The sequence below is a fragment of the Zingiber officinale genome, chromosome 4B (genome assembly GCF_018446385.1).
Source record: "Zingiber officinale cultivar Zhangliang chromosome 4B, Zo_v1.1, whole genome shotgun sequence".
NCBI lineage: Eukaryota > Viridiplantae > Streptophyta > Magnoliopsida > Zingiberales > Zingiberaceae > Zingiber > Zingiber officinale.
In genome coordinates this window covers 98,037,565-98,057,391 of record NC_055993.1, presented here as the reverse complement: position 1 = coordinate 98,057,391, position 19,827 = coordinate 98,037,565, and the positions used below count along the sequence as shown (strand labels likewise).

The 19,827-nt window shown below is 38.2% G+C and overlaps 1 pseudogene; it reads right to left on the bottom strand.

The window, feature by feature from the left end:
- Positions 1–1,180: 1,180 nt before the first annotated feature.
- On the bottom strand, positions 1,181–15,509 carry LOC121978438 (annotated as a pseudogene).
- Positions 15,510–19,827: the final 4,318 nt, after the last annotated feature.

Here is a 19,827-nt window from a genome sequence, read left to right as displayed (position 1 = left end):
CAGGTTAAGTATACATTGTAGTGACTACAAAATCATAGTTACTACAACATATGTAACTACTACAACATGACCGACTAGTTTAGGATTTAGACAAGAAATTTAGGAGAGAGATAATAATAAAAATAATACCAGAGGACAAGAGTATAATTGTATGTGGATTGCTAATACAGGTGGCGCACACTTTTGATAAAATGTTAAAGTGGGGCTATGATGATTTGAAAAAAAAAACACCCTTTTACCTTGTGCCCATTAATCTTTATATATCCTCTAGTTAAGCTGTATAAATAAAATGATTAGCTATGATAAGCAATTAATTAATGAAGTAATTATTTTTTTCTTTACTCCGTTTGTTCTTTTCCTTTGTATTTCAACAGTATACCCAACAATATCTTAGCATCGGTCTTTCCAACAACAGAACTGCTTGTAATTGAGGCAGCATATTTTTATCGCAAAACTTTTACTTTGTTCGATGATAATTTTTTTTTTTTTTGCAGGTGATATTTAACTCGGGAAGGATCTCTACCATGATTTATGGAGCTATTGTCACAATTATATTCCGCAGATACATTTGGGTACTCCTACAATGACACAGATAACCTAATCAAATGCTACTCCTACGATAGAGTACATTTGGGCAGCGGTGCCAATCACATGACTGCCGATCACAATTGTCACAATTATCTCTATTTACTTTTCAGAGCATCTGAGAGTTAAGGAATAACCAATTAAACTCCCATGTCAAGTTGGATGGAATAATGATTATCCTACCTATTGTATTGATTCTATTGATTTGACTGTTAATATAAAAAATAATCTTTTAAAACCTATTAATTCAGAAAAATATCAAAAACTAAAAAATAAATGGCACTATTAAAAAATACTATTAATCCAAAACCTTCTTTTAACATCAACCAAACAAGTAATTAATACACCTAAAACACTAAGGCACGTAAGGAAAAAAATCTTAACAGAAAGAAAAAAATCTTTACAGAATTTTAAATTTTAAAAATTTTAAACGAACTCAAAATCTAAAAATATAAAATAACTTTAATAAAAAAACAAAATATTCATATCCTCCATCAGTCGTCATGTTTTGAAGAAAACTTAGTCCTCAAATTTAAAATAGTGTCAAGTGGTAACTCAGGAAGAAGATCTTTTAGTATTAAATAGGCAAAATCTATTAAAAGATGTTAGAATTTTGTATAGATAGGTTGAAAATCACATGTTTAGATTCTTCCTCGTCTTCATAATACTGAGAATGAGATGCTGCATGAAGAGAAGCCCCAATGTCTGATCCATGATTGGCCATGGCAACCAGCACAGAAGCTGAGGCCTCTTCTCCAAACTTTCTCTAAAGATAGTGCAGTGTTCATTTAGCCTGATGTCCATGGCAATCACTGTCCTCTTCATGTTGGAGTTGTCGTATCCGAGCTTCTTCATAATGTCAATGATTCTCGTAGCAGTGAGACAAGCCCCACGCTTAGCCACAATATTACACACTCGGATGACCACTTTCCTTGCTTTCAAGGAGGAGTTGGAGATGGGAAGGAGGCTGCCGGAAATTGGAGCAAGGACGCAATAGGTGCTGCCGTGGTTTGGGACTCATGGAGGACTTCTTACTCACCCACCATTGGAGGCTAACCTCTCTCGGTTCAACATAGAGTCATCCCCTTGCCCTGGCTGGTGAGACTGTGCCCTCGTGGAGGGGCCGGCGGGATGGCCGGAGCTTTGGCTTTTGCTGATGCTTCGCTACGTTCTCTGATCAGAATGGGAAGGGTGGCTTTCGGCTGGTGCAGAGACATCTCTACAGTGAAGAGGGCAAGGAAAGCTGCTGTTTGGTTTTGCACAGATTTTGAAGATGCAGTCTTCTGCTCAACCTCAGGTTTGGATCAAAACCGTTTTCTACATGAGCTGTTTCTGGTGTCCTCAGACATGGCACCGGCTGTCCCGTTGGATGAAGGAAGAGACGGAAGGGAGAAAGCTAGAAGTGGCTGTGGTGTTCTCGTGGGCTTGAGAGTGCACTGCCGGCCGGCGGTCGGGGCTTTGGAGTGGAGGCCGGAGCCTTCTGGTTTCATGGTGGACACGGTTTGGAGCTGTTCAAGGCGGAGGAATGCTAACCACACTATCGCTGCTGGGCTGCTGAGGGACTGCCGGGTTCGAGTGTCTCTCCGGCGTGGAGGTTGGCCGGTATTAGCTTACGAAGGCGGAGAGCCAAGGAGCACGCAAATGTGATGACGATGGGACATACATTCCTTAGTGACAATGATGCATGTTAGTTGGTCGTACGATTGAGTGTGTACGCGAGATCATGTGAGACTGTGATGAACGTTGGTGCTTGCATATACCAACCTAGTGCTTTCTATGTACAAATGTCAATCTTTATGTGTTGCACTATATCATTAGACAGTCCTATGGATATTCCGTTTCGATTTGGCATTTCCTCTCAGACATGATGGATGGTAGTCATGCGTCATAAGTTATTGTACGTCTCTTTCACTCCATATACATATTTACTTTTCATTAAAAAAAATGAAGAGTTGGAGATCCCCAAGAAATCATGCATTTTGGTCCCAACAACTTTGAGATCAGGTGAAGTATCATGATGCATTGTTGACATGACTAGTTCCATAGCACAAAGGGAACTTCAAGTTGTGGAGGAACACGGTCTCGGAATAAGGCAGCTTCTACTGTCAATCTCAATAGAACTCTTCGAACTATTTCACTTAGATACATTTCAGAAATTAACTTTTCTCATAGATCCGTTCACCAAGGTTCAAACTTTCAGCATCGATCGCGTGATCATAATCTATTGTTAGCAAATATGAGGAGCGAAAGTTTCCCCATTCCATGTTAATAACCATTTCTCCAGAGTTAGGAAGTGGGCCTTGCCACTTCTTAATTGCATTAGCATGCTCCAAATATGCTGCATTTGTACCAGTGCCAAGTATAATAGCAGCATCAACATCATTATCATAATAGATGATGCTCGACAATCTATCGGAGATTTTAAGAAATTAGTTGAATTTAAATACATCAAATTAAATTCAATTTATCAATCGAGATAATCTGAGCAAATAATCTCAGGCTACCAGCAAGGGATGATTTCTACCAAGTGTTGACTACAGAGTGGCTGAGCGAGCAAAGTGTCCGAGCGGTCAGATCGACCTAGCAGGAAGAGCATCCAAGTGGCAGAGCGACCGAGTGGACAAATCGACCTAGCGGCAGATTGGTCCGAGTGACCGACCGGGTAGTGCGGTCGAGGGGGGAAAGGCAGGGCTGCCTAAATGCAAAGTAGCCCGAGTGACAGAGCAGCTGATCAGGACGAGCGGCCGACCGGGTAGCGCGGTCAAGAGAGCAAAGCCGCAAATCAGGCCAAGTGACTTGCCAGCAGAGAAGCCGACTGGGTAGAGTTACCAATAGGTTAGAGCTCCGAGCGGGCAGAACGGTTGAGCGACAAATCGACAGAGCGATAGAGTCGCAGAAGGGGATGACCGGGCAGATCAACCTAACAGTGGAAGGTAGGGTGGCCTAAAGGCAAAGCAGCCCAATCAGTCGAAGAGGCCGAGCGAGCGAGTGGACCGAGGCCTGCGATAGTCGCAGTTTCCTTAAAACAAATTCGCCCCACCTCCGGCTGTGCTTCGAGATTTTCTCGGGTCGTTTGTTTCTCAGGATACAAAGGTTAATCATGATTCCCACTAAGCACTAGTGGTCATGGTGAACTGAGAGGTACTCGACTGCTACCACGGGTACTCTGCCGAATAAGAGATGTATGACAAAGGAGGAGAGGAACGAAGATGGAGCGCTTCTACTTTCTTCTTATGTGTCTCTCTGCTAAAGACCATGCTCCTTATATAAGATCACCATCCCTCAACTGTGTTGAATGCTGAGTAATGGTCATTCAATACTCAGGGATTAATGATAGTCTGCAATCATCCGTTACCTTCTTGAATAGCAAATAAAAAGAATCCATGTGAGTCATCCGTTATTCCACTTGGGCAAATTTTGTCTGTGCGAGCCAACTTGATTCAGTGCAATCCGGATCCTAGATTTGCACCCCCTTGGGCACCCACACATGAGAGAGAGCATCTTTCTATGCATTTGTTCATATCATCAATGCATATGAATCAATATAAATCAACCAATATGTCTTAAAATACCTAATGTGAAACTAAAATCTCATTCACAATGAAACTTTTATCCTCTTCCACCTCTTCTCCATTCACATATATATCCAACCAACATATGCCACCAACAAGGGTTCCAAATGTATCATTAACCAAAGCTATAACTTGCATATCAATACCCTATATTTGCAGGGCCCAAGTCAGTTCACGCACCAAATCTTCAACAACTGTTCCATTTACATTGAAACTCTTTGTCCACTTAATAAGAGTGTCGAAAGCAATTGATGTTTGCTTAACTGGAAACGAGAAGGTAAAACCAAGTTCTCTCTACTTGCCATTGGGAAGGTGAAAAGGGACCGAGTCAGTTCATCCACCACTTCTTCACCAACTATTCCATTTACATTGAAACCCTTTGTCCATTTAATAAGAGTGTTGGAAGCAATTGAGGTTTGCTTAACTAGAAACAAGAAGGTAAAACCAAGTTCTCTCTGCTTGCCATCGAGAATGTGAAAATCTTTATCTTCAGAAGCAATAAAATTTGCTAAAGTTGAAGCAATGAAATCAAACAGTAGTTCATCTGAACCATGGCATCTCTGGCGTAATGGTCAGGGGTTGATTTTCAGGAACTGACGAATTGAGGTTTATCCCATCATATGCCTAATGCCTGTATACCTATATTTATCTCCCTCTATATCTATGGGACTAGTACTAGGCGGCTGTTAGGGTAACGGATTTACTATTTTTTTTAGAGAGATTGACACCTCATGTCCCCTCGGAATGATCTAGTGGCTAGTGCATGAAGTGCTGCCAACTTGAGGTTTAGGGTTCGAATCCCGACTATGCCAAGGTAAATACCTCCCTCATGCGCCGGTCAGTATTCCAAGGGCTAGTAGCCACTCATGATTTACCTCCTTCGTGTTGTTCCTAGGACGGGTTGGCAGGGGCACTGGGGGCGAGCACAGTCGTCTTTTGCCAACTTGAGAGATTGACACCTCGACTACACTAGAGGGTCATTAAGATAGCATATCTATCTTTTTTTTTTTAAGGGATTGACACGCCAATACTAGGAGGCCGTTAAGGTAGCGGATGTACCTTTTTTACTTGAGGGATTGACACCTCACCCCCGAGGCTATGGTGCAATGGAAGGGCACCCAGTTATCACCAAGCACCCATGATTCGATTCCCAACTATGGCGCATTTGTAGGAATTTTTCCTTCAAATGGGGCGCGCAACTAATGGATGCTGGGTTTATGGGCCACTTGTCACGAGCACTTTCCAATTTACCCTAGCGACTGATGGAAAACTTTCGTGGGGCCAAGCCGGTAGTCCCAAGTTCGACATTACCTGACTGGTTAATCATGTTTTTTAGGGATTAATACCTAGCTCCCAGATCTTGGCACAAATGGTAAATGCATGATAGTTTGCTTGTAGTAGGCAAGGTTCGAGTCCCAGGGAATGCATCTCCTATGTTCATCCTACCATGCACGTAACACTTGTTCTCCTGATGAACCTCCTTCTATCGACGTGGGATTGTCGCATGGGGAGTCGTTAATGTAATGGTTCCACTTTGTTTTTTTTAGGGATTGACACCTCACACGTTTGCTTCAGAACACGCCCTTCCTCATCTATGTAGTACGCTGAAGTTAGTACCTCCAAGGTGTAGAAAAATCCTCTCTCATCCCCAATGGGGAGTCTGTTGACAAAGTTAATGGGCATCTTGCGCATGCTCCCATCCTCAAACCCGAGCGCAGAGTGCATCTCTTTTTTGTCATCATTTTGGACATAACTCAAATATGGAAGCACTTTTCCATCAACAGTTTCTCTATCAGGGAATTCTTAGTATTAGAAATCTGTAACATGTCATAACCAACTTCATCAATAACTTCACCTTATCATCGTTATAAACTAGATCATTGACTATTTTGATACTGTCATCCACATCTTCCTTATTTAAAAAAAAATTCTTCTGTTGGGGTTGCAAGGTTACAAAAATAGTCTCACATTGAAAATACATGGGAAAAATCATGAGTTTATAAGAAAAAGATATCTTCATTGGTATGAGGCCTTTTGAGTAGAGCTCAAGAGAAAAATCATGAGGACTTAGACCCAAAGCGGACAATATCATATCATTATGGAGGTATCTAAATTCTTTTCGATCCTACATCTTCCATCACATCAAACCAGTTTAAAAATTCCTCTGTTCGTAACGTATAAGAAAACTCAAGAAGTTCAATTGAAAATCTAATATCTATAAGATCTTGCGCCGCTAGATGCTAGGATAACTTTACAACTTATCTCTGTAGATCTTTAAGTATCTTGTGTTGGGTATTACGATTACTGTGCGAAGCTTCCTTAGTAGGAACATATCTATCATGGCCATGACGACCATCCATGGGATCGATCTAGATGAGTTTTGATTGGCACTGTGCTAGGGCAAAATTTTCCTGTGACTTACCTGCATGTATCTAGCTGGGGCCGACAATACTAGACCACCTAGGGTGAGTGTTATCACTTTTTACTCTAATAGATGAGCTCTAATACCACCCCAGGGTGTAGTTAAGCTGGTCACCACATGGTAGGTTTGTAGAATTGAGCAAGAGTCGATCCTCAGCAAAGCCGACGGAAATACCCTCCCATGAGGTGGTTTGCTATGGTTTCCTGATTTACTCCCTCCCAATCATATCGAGCAATTATATATATGAGGGTCGCCAGGGTGACAGATTTCACTTTTTGAAAAATAGATCAGTTCTAATATCAATTGACACCGGACAAAATAGTAATTATCCTGCGGATTATATTGATTCCATTGATTCGACTGTTAAATATCAAAAACAATCTTCTAAATTTGTAGAATCAAAAGAATACCATAAAATATGGAAATATATGATATTTTTGAAAAATATTATTAATACAAAAACTTCTTTTGACATTAACCAAACAAGTATTTAAATATACCTTGATCCTGTCCGAAAGTCGATGAGATGAAAAGCTGGGGATGTGGCGCTCCCGCTGACCACCTGTAGACTTAGCTCCGACCTACAACACAGATTACGTCAGTGCCGAGCCAGGGAAGGGGTCCCCTGCATTGGCCCTCCAATGCTCAAGTCAGTCACCAACGATGAAGTAGAAGGCGGAGCAATAAGAATGAATAGTAGCGAGAATAGTGTCTATCGCGTATTGCGTACCTCCGTTGATGCTTGGACCCACTTTATATAGATCTCCTGTACCGCGTGTGCACGCTCCCCAAGGTGAGTACGCCTCCCAAAGTTTTTCCTCAAAAGACTTGTCAATAAAGTATCCCTGACACAGTACCTTAACGGGCCAAGCATAGTTCTGAAGTGATAGTGGAAGTTTCTGTCGTATGATCTTCTAGTTGTCCATACCCGGTGTCGGCGGCACCAACTCCCAAAAAGATGTAGATGGATATCAGAGAGAGTGTACTGCTAGGTCGAGCGGGTTGGCAGCTCGGCTGGAATTTCGCTACTCCACTGACTCATCTGATCGGCAAGAACTTCGCTACTCCTATGCGTGTGTTCGCTTGACCAGAATTTCGTTGCTCCGGTGTCTCATCCGGTCGGTAAGAACTTCACTACTCCTATGTGTGTGCTCGCTTGACCGGAATTTTGCTACTCTGTTGTCTCATCTGGTCGGCCAAAACTTCGCTACTCCTGTGCATGTGTCCGCTCGACCGTAACTTTGCTGCCCTGGTATCTCGTCTGATCGACTAGAATTTCATTATGCTTGTGTCACGTCCGCTCAAACGAAGTTCCACTCTGCCAATGTCGAGTCTTGCTGCTAGGCCGAGCAAGGTAGCCACTTGGCCCAGCTTCTGCACATCGTCTCTTACTCCGTCCGGCGTCCAATACTCCATTGAGCGTCGGTCATTTGACACCTCCCTATGTCGAAAGCGGAATCAGACTGGAACCTTCTTCTCCCGGTCGGGGCATGCTCGCCCGACCGACCGATGATATATGAGCATTGACCACCTTAACTTTGACCTCCACCATGGTAGCTATCCTCCGCGAGGTGAGGTCCCTCCTTATCACCGCATCATACCTAAAACCTTAAGATGTACAAGAAAGGAAACATCTTAACATAAAATAAAAAAATTCTAGCAAAAAGAAAAAAAAATCTTAACATACTTAACTCAAAATCCAAAAAAAGACAAAATCTTCAGATCCTCTACATCAAATGTGCGGTTAATACTCGAGGTTAATGTTCAAATCTATAACATGAATCACTTGTGCTTGTGCTTGTGTTTATGTCCATGCTTGTGTTTGTACTTGTGCTCACATTTATGTCCATGCTTGTGTTTGTGTATGTACTTGTGCTTGCATTTATGTCCATGCTTGTGTTTGTACTTGTGTTTATGTTCATGCTTGTGCTTGTGTTTGTGATTGTGCTTGCGTCTATATTCATGCTTGTGCTTGTGCTTGTGCTTAGTTTGTGCCCTACTTGTGTTTTGTTATTTAAATATTTCATTGTGTACTAACATGGTTATAAATAAAAACACACTACAATAAATATAACTTTCCGCAGCGCACAATTATGTTATTTGCAACATGCGTCGCACATTACACAGCTGCAAGCTATTGAAAGTCATAAGACATCAACAACACATGCTTTGCACTACGATTAAAAGCATTCACAGCCACAGTGTGCTACAGATAAGAGTATTTGCAAAGAGCGTCAACAAATATAACTTTCTGTAACACACAATTATGCGATTTGCAACGTGTGTCGCACGCTACACAACTGCAAGATATTGAAAGTAATAAGGCATCAACCATGCACATCGTGCACTATGATTAAAAGCATTCACAACGTGCACAGTGTGCTACAGATAAGAGCATTTGCAAAGCGTGTCACGCGTTGCGATTAAGAGCATTCGCAACGAACGTCGTGCGCTACGGTAAAGAGGTGATCATTGTCTTTTTTTTTCCTAAAATGCATCCATACCATTAATGTATGAAATTACATTATAAATTTTTTATAATATAAATTCATTATAGCAAAAAAATGATTACTCTCACCTCACACGCCCCTCACAGCAGCCCGTATTCATTGTTTTATATATATGTATTCCAATAAGGGGTAAATAATAGAAAATTTTCCATTTATCTAATTGGATATATAAAACTTTATATATAGATAAGTGAATACAAATTTTATTAAGACGGGATCCATCCTCCCGTCTACAACAAGAGTTCGTTCTAGATTTTGATAGGTTAAAATAACACCGAAATAATTTGGGACTTAGTTATATATATATATATATATATATATAAAGAGAGAGAGAGAGAGAAAGCGTGTGTGATCTGATAGTTGTAGATCAAAAGTGCTAAATGGGAGGTGAATAGTATTCGTTGTTTTTTCACTTTTTAAAACTAAGTACGAGTGCAAAGTACGCAGCGGAAAGATAGAAAATGAAAAAACAAACACACAAAGACAAGGTCAATTAGTTGGTTCGAAGCCTTCAACACTCCTACTCCAGGACTCATGGCCCTTCGGACTGTAACATTGAAAAATCTAGTAAAGACCTTTTCTGAAACCACCGAAAGAATGAATCAAGTATAGGAACACAAAACAAGGATAGTGTAACAAACTACACTGCCTTAGCAATAAATTAAATATCTTTAAGTAAATTGTTACCAATCACAAAGTATGTCGATGTGGGATGCTCGTGTGTTGGTGTTGGTCTATCGACAATAGTCGGATGTCGCAGAGCAATAGCGCAGTAGTAGAGCATAGTCGAAGCAGTAGAAGAATTGTAGCAACTCGTATTGAAGTTCTGTGAGTACTGTTTTGAATTCTAGCGCCTCCAACCTTATCTGAGGCATCTCCAACTGCAAGATTTATGTAACGACCCAATTTTCCCTATTTCAAGTTCTAAAAGTCCATAAAAATATTTGGAAATACCTTTAAAATATTCTAGAGATTTTTAGAGTATTTTTACGTAATTTTTGGAATTCGTTTGGTATTTTTACCAAGAGAAAGAAGTTTAAAAAAAAAAAAGAAAAGAAATAGGTTTGAAGCCAGGTTTTGAACCCACAACCTTGACCCGAGCCGAACCTCAGCCGAAACCAGCCCAGCCATCTGAGCTACACGATTTTTGTTAACCTTATATGGAGCGAAATATATATATGCAGTAGCTGGAACGTTTGAAATAAATTGAAGAAAAAGGGGCGCGACTGAGAATTGAAGCACAGACCTCTGGCTTCGAGCAAAGCCCAACGGACCAACTGGGCTAGCGATCGTTGCTAATTAAATAGGCAGCGGCAAATATATAAGCTATAGTTGGAACCAAAAATAACTCAAGTTATAAGGAGAGGACTTAAGTTATTTTCCGTGACCTAATTCCTTCTCATCTCTTCTCCTCTCACGCACGCGCGGCGCGGCGAGGCGATTTTCTGCTCTCGGCGGAAGAAAGGGCGACGGAGCTAGGTTTCCTCCCTCCAGCGCCGGCTAAGGGTTTTTCCGGCCGGTCTTCACCGTGCTTGATCACCTCGACGAGGAGAACTCGAAGACGCGAAGAAGAGGCCGAGATCATGAGTTTCTCCGAAGCCCTAGAAGCTGTCTCTTACGGTTGTAAGTGCAAGAACAAGAGGTGAGTTGCTTCTCACCTGCAGTAGGAGTAGTTCCGAGCTTTGATTTGTTTTCCTTGCTTTCGGATTTGTTTGAAGTTTCCTTGTGTTTACTGCCGTGTACTTCAAAGAGGGGAAACTAATGGTATGAATTAGGCATGTTTGTTCCTTTTGATATAGGGCAACTGATCTGGAACAAGGGAAGAGCTGTGGTTTCGGGTTGCTTGTAGTGGTTGCTGCCATGACCATTAAATCCGAATTTGTTAGGTTGATTATGGTATCATCTTATTGTTGAGTAATTTGGATTTAGGTTTGTGCCATGCAATGGGTGTGGATAACTCTAATTTGGGAGTTCTGTTGGATTTTTAATGGCTTGGTTTCCTTGCTTTAGTTTTGTACAACATTAGGATGAATAGAAAGGTAAAAGAAGTAAGTGTTTCTTGTTTTCTGTTGTTGTTGCTGGACATCAGATCTATTTTAGAAGGGAATCACGATTCCTGCTGGGTTTCAGGAATTTGGAAGGATAGTAAGGTTGTTAAGAGTTTAATAGGAGTCTTTCTTTTAATCGCTAGAGAAATTATAGGTTTCACTTGCTATTGGTATTGCTGGATTTAATTTAGTTGCCTTTCCTATTAGCAAGTGCAGAACCAGCAGTTTTCCTGGCCAAAACGGGGCACGAACAGCTATATATAAAGTGTATTTTGTGACATGATTAGTAAGATTAGATGTGCTTTCTTTTTCTTTGTTTTACAGCATGAATAGGAAGCTCAAAGTTGCATTCTTTTGCTCTATTTTACAGCATGTTTAGAAAGTTCAAAGTTGCTTTCTTTTGCTCTATTTTATAGCATGATTAGTAAGTTCAAAGTTGCTTTCTTTTGCTCTATTTTATAGCATGATTAGTAAGTTCAAAGTTGTTTTCATTTGCTATTTTAAGAAGCATGAACAGCCATGTATTCCAGTGGAAAAATAAGAATCCTATTAAATACTTTTAGGAGTATTAACAAGTAAAAGAAAGAAAAAGAAAAGAAAGAGAAAGGCCAAGGCCTTAAGTAAATTCCAAAGTCCAGATCTACTTTAGGGATTTTTGCACACAAGGTGTCTATTAAAATGCCAAGGCATTTAAAGAAGAAGTAATTAAGATTATAAGTACTTTACTTTTAAAGGGCATGTACCGGACACAAGGTCCAAGGGATGGGCTCCAAGTTGCCCCTAGGCACAAGGCCTAGAAGTATCTTAGTAGTTTCGGGATTAGCTACCTCGATTCTTATTAAGAATGCGCGCAAAGTGGTACAATGCCGGGCCCAAAAGAAGTTGATTATTATTTTGAAGTATTAAAGTATAAGTTTTGAAACAAATGAAACAAGCTTCAAATATGTTTAAAATTAGGAAGTTAGTTTCTTGTTGTTTGAAGCATGCAGTAGTAGTTTCAATTGTTTCCTTGCTACTAGATTATTCAGCATGTTTAGTTTTATTTGCTTTCAGCATGCTGTTATAGTTTTATTCTTATGAGCATGTTTAGTATCTTTACATGTTTAGTAGTTTTACATGTTTAGTATGCTTCTTTTATTAGTTTATGAGCATGATAAACTACACATGTTTAGTATTTCAGTTAGCATGATTCCTTTGCTATATATGAGCATGAGTAGTTTTATATGTTAGCATTCAGTTTTAGCATGTTTTTATTTATATACATGCATATCGAGTTTTTGTGAGTAGATAGCGCTCACTAAGCTTTATGCTTATAGACTGCACTTCCTCCTACTGCAGATAAAGGAAAGGAAAAGATTTAGCAAGGAAGGCGACAAAGTGGTGGTGATGAAGGTGTGTGATGGCTGGACTATGGGGAGATCAAGAGTTTGCTAAGGAATTATTAAGACATTTCTGTTTAGAGTTCTTTAGTTTTCTTTTAATGCTATTATGAGTCAATATTGTACTTAAGTTTATTCCGCGTTTGTAGTTGGGTTCTATTGATGGAGTGATATTGATGTTTGCTATTGATAGGGTAGTTTCTTTCTTTTATTTGTGATATTATACTGCGTGGTTGTGAAGATATATGTTCCAGCCGCCTGTGGCTGAGTATATTATGTTTGTATTATGGGAAATGGTCACCGGTACAGGGGAGATTCTGCCGAAATTTTTCGGTAGGGTTTTCCTAGAGATTCATAATAAACCGGTTAAGTAAAGTAGTAGATAAGTAGCGGTCACTCTTAGAGAGTAGTAGTAGTAGTAAGAAGGGTGGTCGTTACAATTTATCCCCTCAACTTCAAACTCGATAAGCTCCGTAGACTATGCTTTTATCCACCCGAGAGTGCCTTCCAAATGCTCTGAGACACCTCCAATGCAGTTCGAGGCACCTTCCATGTGCTCCAGGATGCCTCCCTGTAGCATAAACTTTATCCTCAAAGTTTATCTATGTAAGGGCGTCTCCGGCCTATCCAGGGGTGCTTTTGCGTAGCTCCGAGGTGCCTTTGAGCAGCTTTGAGGCGGCTTGAGCACAATTCACCCGAGGCTAACTTGTGTATTTTAGCTTCTATAAGACATGTTAGTCCAAATACCAAAGAGATCTTGCAAAACAGAGTTAACACAATATAAAATAATATTAATTAATTAATTTGACAATTTCGGGACTGTTTAGTTCTAAATTTTAGATTTTTCATGAAACCTTGGGTCGAACTGACGTCTATTATTCCCTCAACAGAGAATGTGCCCTCACTTACTTCTCTCAGGAGAGTTTACCTGATGTCAAATCGGTCATCCAAACCGTTTGGACTTTTTCTCAACATCCAAGACTTCAGAACTTTCTGTTGGAGGTCTGATCCTGGACCCGTCCAGTCTTCTGTCCGGTGTTCGCAGCCTCCAAGACTTTCACCTACTGTCTTCGACCAATAGGATTTTTCGTCTAATGTCCTTGACCTGCTAAGACTTTTGCCCAGCCTCTCGAACCAGGACTTCCTTTCCTAGCTGCAACTAGGGCTTTCCACCTGTCTGGTATTCACTAGGACTTTTATCTTACCTAAGCTCACTTTCGACTTCCTACACACTCAATCAAACTTATTAGAACTATAATAATTTTTAACTTTGAACTCTTTGTCATTATCAAAACTTGGATTCAATTTTCTGATGCTTCATGCACCAATAATCTCCCTCTTTTTGATTATGATAATATAATTCAAAGTTAAGTAAAGTATAACTAGTTAAGAATAACTAAAGACCTATACAAGTAAGAATTTTCAATTGTCTTTTTTCATAGTTAAAATTTCTAAGTATAGAAACAAAACGCTTTTCAAGATTTTTCCAAACAAATATTTTAACTTTAAGTTCCCCCTGTAAAGTAGCACTTAACTTTGAAAAATATCTAACTTTTAAAAAAAAATCAAAAAATACTTAGCTTTGAAAATACTTAGAGGGCATTTGGTTATCCATGTTTTCATTTTCATTTTTTGGAAAATGTACATTTTCTGGAAAATAAAAAATGGCTTTTAAACATGCTCTACTTTTCTAGAAAATGTCATCTATCTTTTTAGAAAATAGATGTGAAAAATGTAAATCAAACACTATTTTCCAAAAAAACACGCATTTTCTAGAAAATGAAAATGAAAAACATGTAAACCAAACACTCCCTTAGTTTTTGAAAGAAAAAAATTTTGCTTTTGAAAAAGAACTTAGATATTGAAAAAAAAAAACTTTAGTTTCCTTTTTCTCCTTAGTTTTTAAAACCTTAGCCCCCTTTTTAAAAAGTTTAACTTGAAATAGTAGTTAGCTTTTGAAAAATGCTTACTCTAGGAAAATACTTATAAACCTTTCAATCTATGTATAAAATACAATAAAAATAAAAAGAAAAAGAGATAAAGATAATAAAGCCATTGTTACATTTCCATATTAACGTGAAGTATAGTACTCAATTTTGTCTTTAAATTAATGCTCGTTGGTGTTCCAAAAGTACCTTTTCGGAATCCCGGAGAGGAAGAGTTCAAAAACTATATTTGAAAAAAGCTTAATTTGAGAAAGTACCTAGGTTTAGAAAAATAAAAAATTTAACGTTTAATCTTAACTTTTAATTTTGTTCTCCTCTTCTGACATATAAAAAAAAAAAATGTAAACCCCAAAATTTAATGCCTTAAAACAATTGAAAAACTTTTAAGTAATTGTTTTTTAAAAAAATGAAGATACAAGTATCAAAATAATTGTTTTGTTTAAAGAAAAAAATTTTAAATTAAAAATTGGGTAAAGTTAATAACATGAGTATAATCCCAGAATTCAAGCATGTGTAAAAAAATAACCTATCGCGAGCGCTTCCCAATTTATCCTAACGGTCGGTGGAAAACTTCCATAGGATGGAGTCGATCTCCTCAAGTTCGACGTTACCTAACCTGATTAATCATTTATTTTTATGGATTGACACCTAGCCCTAGGGCTTGGCAAATGACAAATGCATGGTAGTTTGCCTATAGTGGACAGGGTTCAAGTCCCAGGGAATACATCATCTGTGTTCATCCCGTCATGCACTTAACACTTGTGCTCCTAATGAATCTCCTTCCATCGGCGTGGGGGCTATCGCATAAGGGATCGTTAATGTGGTGGTTCCACATTTTTTTTTTGAGGGATTGACACCTCCTCACACATTGCTTCACAACATGCCGTTCCTCATTCCTCCCTAACTGTATGTGTAGTACATGGAAGTTAGTACCTCCAAGGTCCAAGGCGTAGACAAATCTCTCTCATCCTCGATGGGGAGTCTGTTGACAAAACTAATGAGTATCTTGAGCATGCTCCCATCCTTGGACTCAAGCCCAGAGTGCATCTCTTCTTTGTCATCATTTTGAACATAACACAAACATGGAAGTTATTTTCTGACAACATGTCTCTATCGAAGGAATTCTCAGTATTTAAAACCTATAATATGCCATCACCAACTTCATCGATAACTTCATCCATCTCATCATCGTCATAAACTAGATCATCGACTATTTTGATCTTGTCATCCACGTATTCCTTATTATAAAAAAATTTCTTTCACCACATCAAACCAGTCAGAAAATTCCTTGGTCCGCAACATACTAGAAAACTCAAGAAGTTCAATTGAAAATATGATATCTATAAGATCTTGTGCTACTAGATGTTGGGATAACTTTGTAACTTATCTATGTAGATCTTCAAGTATCTTGTCCTGGTATTACGATCACGGTGCGAGACTTCGTTAGTAGGAACCTGTCTATCATGACCACGATCATAACCACAACAACCATCCTGGGATCTAGATGAGTTTTGATTGCTACTATGCTAGGGAAAAATTTCCCTATGATTTACTTGCATGTATCTAGCTAGGGCCCGACAATACTAGAGACCTGGGGTGAGTGTTATCACTTTTTACTCCAATAGATGAGCTCTGATACCACCCCAAGGCAAAGCCAAGCCGGTCACCACATGGTAGGTTTGTAGAATTGAGCAAGGGTCGATTCTCGGTACCAATAGAATAGCTCTTATTAAAAGAGATAAAAGAGAATTATCAGAATTAACCGAGTCAAATCACCAAATTAAATCAAATTAGTATTTGATTATTCTAATAATTTTGTTATAATTATTAGAATAATTCTCAAAATTATTCTTAGAATAATTCTGTTATTTATTAATTGATCAATTGACCAAGACTTTTGTATTGTCCTTATGGTAAATATCAATCAACAATAGATTTTATTGCTCTCATATTATTTCTTGCTCTCTCCCTATTCTTCTTTTTACATGGTATCAGAACCATCTCTTTTTATCTTCCCTCAACTTCTTGAGGTGGAGATCCAATAAACGGTGAATCCTTTTTAATTTTTTTTCCCTCAAGCCTCTTCTTCTTTCCTACGTATTTTAATTTTCTTGTTCTTCTCTATTTTCTTCCACCGTCAACCCCTTTGTTTCACTTTCCTCTTCCTTAATCTCTATGTTTCTCTTCCACAAAAAAGGGTTTCATTAACGATTCTGTCTTTGTGGTTTTTCTCCACGGCCGTCAACCACAAGGGAGAAGTTCTTTCTTGTGACGTCGTCTAACAGCTGCCGTCGGACAAGTTATTTTTACTTTAGATGTCAAATACTCAATGACATCAAAGAGGCCAAAAGCAAAGTTCATACCGATGTCAGATTTGTCACATCGTTGGTCATACTGGAAATATATGCCCTAAAAGACTTGATTGGTCTCCGGTAAAATGTAAAATTTGTCTTGGAATTGGACATTTTGATATTCAATATCCTAGCCCATTTGACTCAAATTTCATTGGTGGTCCTACAACCTCAAGACAACTATCTATTTCATAAGTATATCCTAAAGTCCTTTCATCTGTGCCTACTTGTGGTAAAACCCCAGAGTTTTCATCTACTGATTGGTATATTGACACTGGAGCAACTCATTATGTCACATCAGATTATAATATCCTTACAAATGTAATGTCATATTATGGTTCAGATACGGTTCAAGTAGGCGATGGTTCAGGTTTGCAAATTGCTAATCTTGGAAACACGTATGTTCATTTATCTAATTGAACTTTTCACATGCGCAATATCTTTCATGTTCCATCTATCACTAAAAATTTACTTTCTACACGTCAATTTTGTCTTGATAATAATGTCATTTTTTAGTTTCATCATAATCATTATCTTATAAAGGATATAGGAACAAATGCTATTGTGTTTTATGGGAGAATCAAAAATGACCTCTACTATCTTCAGAGTTCTTCAATTAAATCTTTTATTTGGTGAACGTACAAATAAACTAGCTGGGCATGCTCGACTTGGTCATCCTTTCCTTCATATTGTTCAGTCAATCATCAATAGGTATGATTTACCTACTTCCATTACCTCCTCTCCATCTCATTCATGTAGGGCTAGCATGGAATATAAAAGTCATAAACTACCTTTCTCTTCATCTGATCATGTTTCTAATTTTTCACTTGAAATAATCCATTCTAATGTTTGGGGCCCTGCACCTATTTTGTCTAATCAAGGTTTCCAATATTATGTTACCTTCATTGATTATTTTTGTAAATATACTTGGCTCTATCCTATGAGAAGGAAATCTAATTTATTTGATATATTCTGTAATTTTCAAATTCAAGTTGAAGGATATTTTAATCATAAAATACTCTCTTTTCATTCTGATTGGGGAGACGAATATCAAGCTCTCTGTCATCATCTTATCTCTTGTGGAATTGTTCATCGAGTTTCTTGTCCTCACACTCCAGAACAAAATGGCTCTACTGAGAGAAAACATAGACATATAGTTGAAACTGCCTTAGCTCTTCTTCATCATGCATCAATTCCGCGTAAATTTTGGGATGAAGCTATTAGCACTGCAGTATATCTCATAAATCGACTTCCTACTCAATTGCTCAATCATAAGTGTCATTTTGAAAAACTTTATAATCAAACCCCTGATTACACTTTCCTTCGAATTTTTGGTTGCGCATGTTATCCATGGTTACACCCCTATTCTAAACACAAACTTGACTCTCGTTCAGACTATTATTATCAATAGTTGTTAGTTCTAATTGACCTGTATGATAATTGGGCATTTCAAATGCATTTCTCTATGGTCATCTTGAGGAAATTGTATTTATGGAGCAACCACCTGGGTTCATTCATCCATAATTTCCATCTCATGTTTGTCAACTTAAGAAATCCTTATATGGTCTTCAATAAGCTCCTCGTGCATGGTTTCATCAATTATCTAATTGGTTACAAGCTCAAGGATTTTCTGGATCAAAGACTGACTCGTCTCTATTTCACAAATATAATGATGGATCTATGATATTTTTTCTTATTTATGTGGACGACATTTTGATAACCGGCAATGATCACAAGGGTATCACAACTTTATTAAGCCTTCTCAATCAAGAATTTTCTACTTGAGATTTAGGTATTGCTCATTTTTTTCTTGGTATTGAGCTTATTCCGCATGAGGATGGCTATCTTCTCTCTCAGAGAAAATACATTACTAGACTTCTTCAAAGAGACAAAATGGACGGAGCACGTCCGGTCTCTACACCAATTGCTATAAACAACTCTCCAACTTCATCCTCTCCTGCTCTGTCTGATCCACATATTTATCGAAATATTGTTGGAGTCTTACAATATGTCATTATCACATGCCCTAATATTACTTTTGCGATAAATCATGCTTGTCAATTCATGCATGCTCCAACTGAACAAAATTGGGATAATGTAAAAAATAATACTTTGATATCTCAAAGATACTATTCTACATTGTCTTCTTTTATATCGCTAATCGTCTCGAGATTTGCATGCATATATTGATGTGGATTGAGCATGTTCTCCTGAAGATAGACGCTCTACCAAAAATTTGGTGCGACAATATTGGAGCAACATATCTCACAGCAAACCCAATCTTTCATGCTCATACAAAATATATGAAAATTGATTTTCATTTTGTTCATGAACGTGTGGCAACTCAGCAGTTATCTGTCTCTTATATTTCTGCTGAAGATCAAATCATTAATATCTTTACTAAGCCATTATCCAAACAATGTTTCAACAAGTTAGCAAGCAAATTCAACGTCAAAGATATCCAGTTATGTTTGTTGAGAATAAAAGAGATAAAAGAGAATTACCAGAATTGACCGGGTTAAATCACCAAATCAAATCAAATTAGTATTTGGATTATTCTAATAATTTTGTTATAATTATTAGAATAATTATAATTATGTTATTTATTAATTGATCAAATGATCAAGTATTTTTTGAACATTATATATTGTATTGTCCGTAGGGCAAATATCAATCAACAATAGATTTTATTACTCTTATATTATTTCTTGCTCTCTCCCTATTCTTCTTTTTACACTAATATCAATTGACCTCGATGAGGATAGCGATTATCCTCTAAAACCTGTTGTTTTAGAAGAATACTAGAAAACATGGAAATAAACGACGACACTATAAAAAATATTATTAATACAAAAACTTCTTCGAACATTAACCAAACAAGTATTTAAATTCAAATCATCCGCATCAAATGCGATGTTAATACTCGAGGTTAATGTTCAAATCTATAACATGAATAGCTTGTAATGAAAATGTTGTTCTCGATGGAGTTTTCAAAATGGAGCTTTAAGTATTTG